Consider the following 9791-nt stretch of genomic DNA (forward strand, 5'->3'; position numbering starts at 1 on the left):
GTCTGTGCCAGGTGGGTTTCTCTGCATTGGTGTCCCATCACAGGTCCGCAAGTGTATTGTGTGATCTTTGACTCCTGGCATTTCACAAGCAGGCGGCCAGGAAACGGTTTCAGCCTATCAACCACTGAGGAGACGCAGCCTCTGAATGAGGAATGAGGAAGCAATGAATACATCCAGCCTATCACAGGAACAGCCCTGAGTGTTCCGAATTATAAATTCTCCATGTCACTGTATGTCGTTGAGCCCAAGTAGCTCGCCGTGATCGTATAGTGGTTAGTACTCTGCGTTGTGGCCGCAGCAACCTCAGTTCGAATCCGAGTCACGGCATTGTGGTTGGCAATGTCACGGCAGTTGGGTGTTAATTTTACAGAATTAGCAAATGTACCAGTGGTTTTTGTAAAATGTCTATTAAAAACAGATCCTTTCAAATATTTAAACCATCTAACAACAAATGATTTAAACTCGCATGATTATAAGCTGTAGCTATAATGTATTTACTTACATAAATTATCGTTCTTGAACCTATTGGGGGTGAAGGGAGAGCGGAGCTCACCCCCCAGGTGCAGTTGAGTGACCTGTGTTGTGGCTCTCTAGAGGGAAGGCACAAATTTTGCTGTCACCCAGCCCAATCCAGACGTGTATTGGGGCCAGGTTTCAGGCAAATATAGCAGTAAGTGCAGAGAAATGTTCACTCTCTAAAAGTGGCATTTCTAAAATAGTAAAGTTAAATCCAAACTCACCAGTAAGTAGGATTTTCAATAAATAAATAAAGCTACTCCTCTCCGATATGGAATTACCAAATAAAAAGTATAGGGCAGAGCTTTCCAAACTCTGTGTCGCGACACAGTACTGTGTCGCCTGCAAATGGTGGGTGTGTCGCGGGATGACGCCGGTACTGCGCAGTTCGTACGCCAGACGTACGTGTAGAAAGGAGAGAGAGACTTTTAGCTGAGCACCGGCAGGCGCAGCCCACTTAAAGCTCTCTGTAAGAGTGAGTCATCTCCTCGAGTGCCTGGTGGGGACAGGGCGGGGGTGGAGATTGGGAGGGAGATGCAACACCAGCGCCTGTGAGAACTGTAGTGGCTGCACCGCTCTTTGGGCACCTGTACGGATAATGCAGCTCCTTGAGGACAGGTCCGTAGGAGGAATGCAGCTTGTGCATATAAGAACCTCGGAAGCATCGAAGGCCTCTGTAGATCACCGCTTGCAATAGTGAACAGTGTCTAACTCGCTGAGCCATTCCTCCCCTCTCGTTCACAGTGAGTCTGGCATGCGCTTCTCAGACGCGACATACTGAACACAGTCGGCTTAGCCTGTGCTTGTCTCGTGTGTGATCTGTTGTGTTCCTCTTGGGTGTGAACATAAAATGTAGCCCCGCCTTTGCTGCTCTGAGGTGTGAGGATATTACAGTGACTCAGCTCCCGCTCTGCTCCTCTCAGGTGCGAGTTAATAAACACAACCCATCTTTTACTCATCTCAGGTGTGTGACTGTTGACACAGACCACCCTATCCCCTCTAACAGGACACGCTCACCCCCGCGCCCTGTGGTGCCCCAGACGGCCTCCTGGGATTCCGGGCACCTGCTGCATCCCGTCCTTACGCCTCAGACTGCCCTGGTGATTATTTAAACTTACTCTTGGTTTATTTACATCCGTGCCAGAAACGTGGCTGCAGCTGCGTGCTGTGTGCACACTGCTGTTCTGAACCAGCACTGGCGCTGCCCATGGTCTGCTTCGTACTCTCTTTGGAGACAGGCAGACTGAAGCACCCTCTGCAGCTGCTCCTCAAACTCTGTCCTTCTCGGTCCCCGGCAGGTGCTCTTATCTGTCCCCAGCTGTAGTGCATTCTTTCTGCTGCAGTCAGCCCTTGTACACTGTCATTTAAGTTTCAACCAGTCCTGGTACAGACGTTTGCTTCTGGTGCGCTCTGTCTTCATCTGCTGTCAGCCCTTGTACACTCCTTTTAGCTGCAGACATATATATAAGTGCAGCTAAAAAGACAGTGTACAAGGGCTGGCAGCAGATAAGGACAGATATATACATATGTCTTTATTTGCTGTCATCCCTTGTACACCGTCTTTTTAGCTGCAGCCAGTCCTGGTGCCCTCTTTTTATCTGCAGTTAGTTCTGGTGCACCCCGTGCATATATGTTAGTTTACTGTAGTTAATCACTGTGCGCTCTCCTTATCTGCCCCCAGTCATACTGCACTTCCTCCTTCTGTGGTGTTCCCTTGTGTACTCCGTCCTTATCTGCGGCCAGCTCTTGCACACGGTCTGCTTAGCTGCAGCCAGTGCAGCTTGGTGCACTCTCTACTTATCTGCAGCCTTGCGCACTCTCTCTTTGTCTGCAGCCTGGTGCACTCTTACCTCATCTGCAGCCTGGTGCACTCTCTGGTGCACATCAAATGTCAGACTGTCTTCCCACAATTGCTGCTTGTTTGGAAATTGGTGTTTACTTTTAGTTCTCTGACTGCAAAGTGAGAGTATTTTGTGAAAGATTAAGTGAAGTGTACGAATCGACAACTTCACCGTTAACAATGTCGCCGCTGATGTGGGTTTCTGTGATGGAAAACAAAAATAAACGCAGCTTTTTGCTGACATACTCTACCACAGATGTGCTCTACCAAATGTTACATGTAAAAGGTCAAATTGAAAGTGTCCCGAAAATAAATGACTGTTTGATTGTTGTTGTGTTCTTTGATTGTTACACTTGGTGGGCGTCTGTGATGCCAAAGTAGGCATGGTTTATTATAGTGTGCAGAAGTTTGTAAAAATGACACTTGGTGATGTTCTTCACAGTTGTCTCGGTCCCAAAATTAATGACATGACAGTTCATTGTGTCTGTCTTCATAATTGGCTTTGTCCTGTAATTCACCAAATTACACTTGATGGGGTTCCATGCCTTCACAATTGTCTCAGTTCATGAAATCACAGTTGATGGTTTCCATATCTTCACAGTTTTCATCGTCCCTTGATTTATGGCAGAACACTTTTTATAAACCTATTTAAGCAATTTCAGAGCAAATGACCATTTTTGGTTCTCAAAATGTAGCACCCCAAATTTTACCATGTTACAATGCCTTGTACAGTTCAACATAAGATTTTACCTCAAAGGAAAAACATATGACTCGTCTTATTTTCTGTTGGCTTTTGGTGCGCTGCGGAGAGCGGTCCCACTGAGTTCAATGCGCAGAGACCGGCTGATAAGTTGCATGATTGTTTTACCACTCACAATTCCCCCTTCCTGAACGGATTTTTGTATAACTCATATTCAGCAAGGCAACTGGCGGACTTTGTGCATGGTTGAAAGGGTTGGCAGTGAGTGCACCCGCCCTTTTTGTGCCGTAAATCACTGGGGCATGTGTCAATGTGTGCATGATTATATTCTTGTTTCAGGCACAAACCTAACCTTACACCCAGTTTTGCCAGTCACTGTCTTTGTTAGAACAGATTCACACACACCCCCCCCCGAACCCCTCTTAGGTGGTTCCGGATAGCTCGCTCGCTACACTGTGTTACCGTGTCGCAAAATGATGCATGTCTAAAAAGTGTGTCACCAACATGAAAAGTTTGGAAAGCTGTGGTATAGGGGAATACACAGAGCTAACCTATGAGAGGGGTAGACCTCACAGTAGTGAAAAATGAAATAGACTGTTTGGTACTTACAGGACACGCGAACCACCAAAGTACATATCTTATTTTTTACTTACATAGCATCATGCACCTAGGACTACCTAGGGCCTACCTTAGGTGTAAATTATATGTAATAAAAGGGGAGTTTAAGGCTTGGCAAGTAGGCTGGGACTCCCCTGGGAGACCCCTGAGTCTATGCCCAGAACCATAACTCTGCCAGTCGAGTACTTACCTAAAAGCCGATAACTCACTTTTCTTCCATATGCTAACATTGAGTGGTTTCACTTGGAAATTCTTCTAAGTGGTGTGGAGTTTTGGAACTTTAAAATATTCATCTAAAATCAGCCGAACAACGAATTCTGATTTACTCACCTGTTATCAGGAGAGACCTCAGTGCTGCATCTTGGAGCTCAGTACTGACCCTGAAAAGTAATTTTAACCGTACTTACCAGTAACTCGAATTTCCTTCCATGGGATATCATTGCCTGCTTTTCGCTGAAAATTTTCTAAGTGTCGATTTTTGAAACTTACAAATATTCTTTAAAAATCGTACCAACTGTGAAAACGTAATTGTTTACCTGTTTTAGATAGATGTCCCAGTACTGAGCCTAGGAGCCCAGCACTGGATTACAAAAGTAACGAGAACGAACTTTACCCGTAACTTGAATTTTCTTCCATAGGAAACCATTGACTGTTTTTCTGTGAAATTTCTTCTAAGTGTCGATTTTGCAAACATGTAAATATTCCTTAAAAATCGCCTGTATAACTTAAACGTAGTTTCTCAACTGCTTACAGGTGGTACAGTAGTGCTGGATCTAGGATCCAACACTGACCTAGAAAAAGTAACCATAACCCCACTTACCTGCTAAGTGAATTTCCTTCCATAGGATAACATTGGTAATTTGATCAGCAAAAGTTTCTAAGTGTCAACTTTTAAAATAGCAAAATATTGCTTAAAAATCACAACAGTAACTAAAACAAATTTACTCACTTGTTTCCAAGAACTGTCCCAGGACTGAATCTAGGATCCAGTCCTGGATTTAGAAAAGTATTCCTGAAAGTAATTAATTGCATATAACTTAAAATTCCCATTGAGCTCAATGTATTATTGTGATTCAAATTGTGTTGCCTATTGTAATAAACTGTAACTATGACCTGCAAAAGTCAATTGCCTATTGCAAAGTATTTAACTAAAGCATCTCACTCTGAGAAAGTATATTTTGATACCTATTGTTGGTTCTCAAGTAAAACAACAATATCTTTTTTATGCAAACCAATGGCCTAGTGTTCAGTTCTTGAGTGTGTGAGACCATTTGCTGACTGAGTGTGTACAACAAATGTTTTACACTGTACTCTGATACTGCCTTACTGCTCGGCAAGCTACCACTTTAGAGAGTAAGGTTATATCTAACTTTAGCCTCTGCCAAACCTCTGGGGACTGGGGACTCTGTGCACACTGTACCTATTTGGGAACAGTATATACAGAGCCACTTTCTCACAGTAGTGATAAAGTGATTAGAGTCCTACGGCCAACATAAAGATACAGCAAAACGTGAGGTGAAAAGCAAAAAGGTTGCTGGTAGGCCACCTTAAGGATGCCAGGTCTAACAAAAACTGAACTAAGGATAACATGAGTAAAACATCAGGTTTCTCTACTGCATTTGGTGAGACAAGTGGGCCTTCTTTTATCTTCCATTCAAGCAATCTTTGACAGACCCCTTTATTATAGAGCTTTTCAAGGATTAAAGATAAGGCACTTACAAAGGAGTCCCAAATACTCAGAGATGGTTGACTTCTGTAATATGGGTCGTAGACTAAAAGCAGCGCAAAAACAGAGTGCAACAGGTTCCAAAAAACTTGAGTGCCACAAGAGAGTTTGAATGCAAGCGTATCCTTTTACAGATCCAGAGATATACTCATGCAATTTTTATTTTTAGGACAGAACGTGCATGATGAAAAAAACATTGTTTTTAAAAAGCGCATTGCAGAATATTAGTACTTTGATGTGGGAAAACTTCAAAACTTTCAAACAAAATATTTGTAGGCAGCTTACAGCAAGTTGTTGTGGCCGAGTGGTTAAGGCGATGGACTAGAAATCCATTGGGGTATCCCCGCGCAGGTTCGAATCCTGCCAACAACGAGAATCTTTTTATTATCGGCTACAATTTCAGAAGTTAACCTTTAGTATTTCTTCCATTTCAGTTTTATAAATAGGTGGCTTTTTTTTGTGTCACTATTGCCTCTCCACATATTTGTTATCGCTACCTCTTTCATGTCTTTGCTACACCTCATTCCTACTTTAGCACTGGTGTAAACGCTTTAAATTATTATACCGTTGCTCTCTCATTCATACCTGCGCATGCACTTGAAAGTTACTTTACCAATAAAAGACGCAAAGAGAGAAATAGAACAAAAGTGCTGGCTGGATTGGCAAACACTTCATAAAACTGCATTTTCTTTTTTATTCTCCCCCGTGTTACATGCTTAACCTCCCCATGTGTAATTTCTCTTAACCTGCTGTCCCAGGAAGAGAATTCATCTACAGGCTCTTTCTGTGTTTTTTTCCCTAGTCTGTCTTTCCCATTTCTTAGCTGTGTAACTGTTCCTTTACGCGCTCTATTTAAACGCCATCAATCTCATTTGAGCTCCTTGCTCCCGCTTCTGTTTTCTCCACCTCTCATACTGCCAGTTCTCTCTTTCTCTGTGATTGGTGGCTACTTTCCTGAGCTTCCGAAGCCACGTGGTTCCTGCCTCTTGTTGTCAGACTTGAATTGGAAAAGGAACCATATTAACAAGCCTTTACCACTCACACACGGCGGAAGTTTATACTTTAATTCAGTGAGCTAAGAAAAGCGTGTTGTGGGTCCCCTACGAGCCATGGTGCTTGCTTCATCATGATTTGGCACCAGTCATTAGCCGCAGCTCTGCTAATGAGCCACTGAGGTCAGTTTCAATATTTACTCAAAAACATAACCATGCAGCCCTCCCCTCAACTGTGTATTATCTTGCTTTTCTGCTGTTCGTGTGATTAGCTGGGAGGAGCTCACGGCGACATCCTCCCTATAAAAGTGTAGATGGATCACTCTCTAACTCTTTCTTGCTTCACATACAAATGGCTTGAAAGGTGCAGGGAAGATGCAGGTCTAATAGACAGAATAGAAGGTCTGTGCCAGGTGGGTTTCTCTGCATTGGTGTCCCATCACAGGTCCGCAAGTGTATTGTGTGATCTTTGACTCCTGGCATTTCACAAGCAGGCGGCCAGGAAACGGTTTCAGCCTATCAACCACTGAGGAGACGCAGCCTCTGAATGAGGAATGAGGAAGCAATGAATACATCCAGCCTATCACAGGAACAGCCCTGAGTGTTCCGAATTATAAATTCTCCATGTCACTGTATGTCGTTGAGCCCAAGTAGCTCGCCGTGATCGTATAGTGGTTAGTACTCTGCGTTGTGGCCGCAGCAACCTCAGTTCGAATCCGAGTCACGGCATTGTGGTTGGCAATGTCACGGCAGTTGGGTGTTAATTTTACAGAATTAGCAAATGTACCAGTGGTTTTTGTAAAATGTCTATTAAAAACAGATCCTTTCAAATATTTAAACCATCTAACAACAAATGATTTAAACTCGCATGATTATAAGCTGTAGCTATAATGTATTTACTTACATAAATTATCGTTCTTGAACCTATTGGGGGTGAAGGGAGAGCGGAGCTCACCCCCCAGGTGCAGTTGAGTGACCTGTGTTGTGGCTCTCTAGAGGGAAGGCACAAATTTTGCTGTCACCCAGCCCAATCCAGACGTGTATTGGGGCCAGGTTTCAGGCAAATATAGCAGTAAGTGCAGAGAAATGTTCACTCTCTAAAAGTGGCATTTCTAAAATAGTAAAGTTAAATCCAAACTCACCAGTAAGTAGGATTTTCAATAAATAAATAAAGCTACTCCTCTCCGATATGGAATTACCAAATAAAAAGTATAGGGGAATACACAGAGCTAACCTATGAGAGGGGTAGACCTCACAGTAGTGAAAAATGAAATAGACTGTTTGGTACTTACAGGACACGCGAACCACCAAAGTACATATCTTATTTTTTACTTACATAGCATCATGCACCTAGGACTACCTAGGGCCTACCTTAGGTGTAAATTATATGTAATAAAAGGGGAGTTTAAGGCTTGGCAAGTAGGCTGGGACTCCCCTGGGAGACCCCTGAGTCTATGCCCAGAACCATAACTCTGCCAGTCGAGTACTTACCTAAAAGCCGATAACTCACTTTTCTTCCATATGCTAACATTGAGTGGTTTCACTTGGAAATTCTTCTAAGTGGTGTGGAGTTTTGGAACTTTAAAATATTCATCTAAAATCAGCCGAACAACGAATTCTGATTTACTCACCTGTTATCAGGAGAGACCTCAGTGCTGCATCTTGGAGCTCAGTACTGACCCTGAAAAGTAATTTTAACCGTACTTACCAGTAACTCGAATTTCCTTCCATGGGATATCATTGCCTGCTTTTCGCTGAAAATTTTCTAAGTGTCGATTTTTGAAACTTACAAATATTCTTTAAAAATCGTACCAACTGTGAAAACGTAATTGTTTACCTGTTTTAGATAGATGTCCCAGTACTGAGCCTAGGAGCCCAGCACTGGATTACAAAAGTAACGAGAACAAACTTTACCCGTAACTTGAATTTTCTTCCATAGGAAACCATTGACTGTTTTTCTGTGAAATTTCTTCTAAGTGTCGATTTTGCAAACATGTAAATATTCCTTAAAAATCGCCTGTATAACTTAAACGTAGTTTCTCAACTGCTTACAGGTGGTACAGTAGTGCTGGATCTAGGATCCAACACTGACCTAGAAAAAGTAACCATAACCCCACTTACCTGCTAAGTGAATTTCCTTCCATAGGATAACATTGGTAATTTGATCAGCAAAAGTTTCTAAGTGTCAACTTTTAAAATAGCAAAATATTGCTTAAAAATCACAACAGTAACTAAAACAAATTTACTCACTTGTTTCCAAGAACTGTCCCAGGACTGAATCTAGGATCCAGTCCTGGATTTAGAAAAGTATTCCTGAAAGTAATTAATTGCATATAACTTAAAATTCCCATTGAGCTCAATGTATTATTGTGATTCAAATTGTGTTGCCTATTGTAATAAACTGTAACTATGACCTGCAAAAGTCAATTGCCTATTGCAAAGTATTTAACTAAAGCATCTCACTCTGAGAAAGTATATTTTGATACCTATTGTTGGTTCTCAAGTAAAACAACAATATCTTTTTTATGCAAACCAATGGCCTAGTGTTCAGTTCTTGAGTGTGTGAGACCATTTGCTGACTGAGTGTGTACAACAAATGTTTTACACTGTACTCTGATACTGCCTTACTGCTCGGCAAGCTACCACTTTAGAGAGTAAGGTTATATCTAACTTTAGCCTCTGCCAAACCTCTGGGGACTGGGGACTCTGTGCACACTGTACCTATTTGGGAACAGTATATACAGAGCCACTTTCTCACAGTAGTGATAAAGTGATTAGAGTCCTACGGCCAACATAAAGATACAGCAAAACGTGAGGTGAAAAGCAAAAAGGTTGCTGGTAGGCCACCTTAAGGATGCCAGGTCTAACAAAAACTGAACTAAGGATAACATGAGTAAAACATCAGGTTTCTCTACTGCATTTGGTGAGACAAGTGGGCCTTCTTTTATCTTCCATTCAAGCAATCTTTGACAGACCCCTTTATTATAGAGCTTTTCAAGGATTAAAGATAAGGCACTTACAAAGGAGTCCCAAATACTCAGAGATGGTTGACTTCTGTAATATGGGTCGTAGACTAAAAGCAGCGCAAAAACAGAGTGCAACAGGGTCCAAAAAACTTGAGTGCCACAAGAGAGTTTGAATGCAAGCGTATCCTTTTACAGATCCAGAGATATACTCATGCAATTTTTATTTTTAGGACAGAACGTGCATGATGAAAAAAACATTGTTTTTAAAAAGCGCATTGCAGAATATTAGTACTTTGATGTGGGAAAACTTCAAAACTTTCAAACAAAATATTTGTAGGCAGCTTACAGCAAGTTGTTGTGGCAGAGTGGTTAAGGCGATGGACTAGAAATCCATTGGGGTATCCCCGCGCAGGTTCGAATCCTGCCAACAACG

The 9791-nt window shown here is 42.3% G+C and overlaps 2 non-coding genes across 2 annotated transcripts; both read left to right on the forward strand.

Annotated features, from left to right (window-relative positions):
- Window positions 1–5690: 5690 nt before the first annotated feature.
- Window positions 5691–5772, forward strand: TRNAS-AGA (transfer RNA serine (anticodon AGA)). Its single transcript has one exon. It is a non-coding gene; the product is annotated as a tRNA-Ser (tRNA).
- A 3937-nt stretch (window positions 5773–9709) lies between these two features.
- Window positions 9710–9791, forward strand: TRNAS-AGA (transfer RNA serine (anticodon AGA)). Its single transcript has one exon. It is a non-coding gene; the product is annotated as a tRNA-Ser (tRNA).

Source organism: Triturus cristatus, chromosome 12, assembly GCF_964204655.1.
Source record: "Triturus cristatus chromosome 12, aTriCri1.1, whole genome shotgun sequence".
Taxonomy (NCBI): Eukaryota; Metazoa; Chordata; class Amphibia; order Caudata; family Salamandridae; genus Triturus; species Triturus cristatus.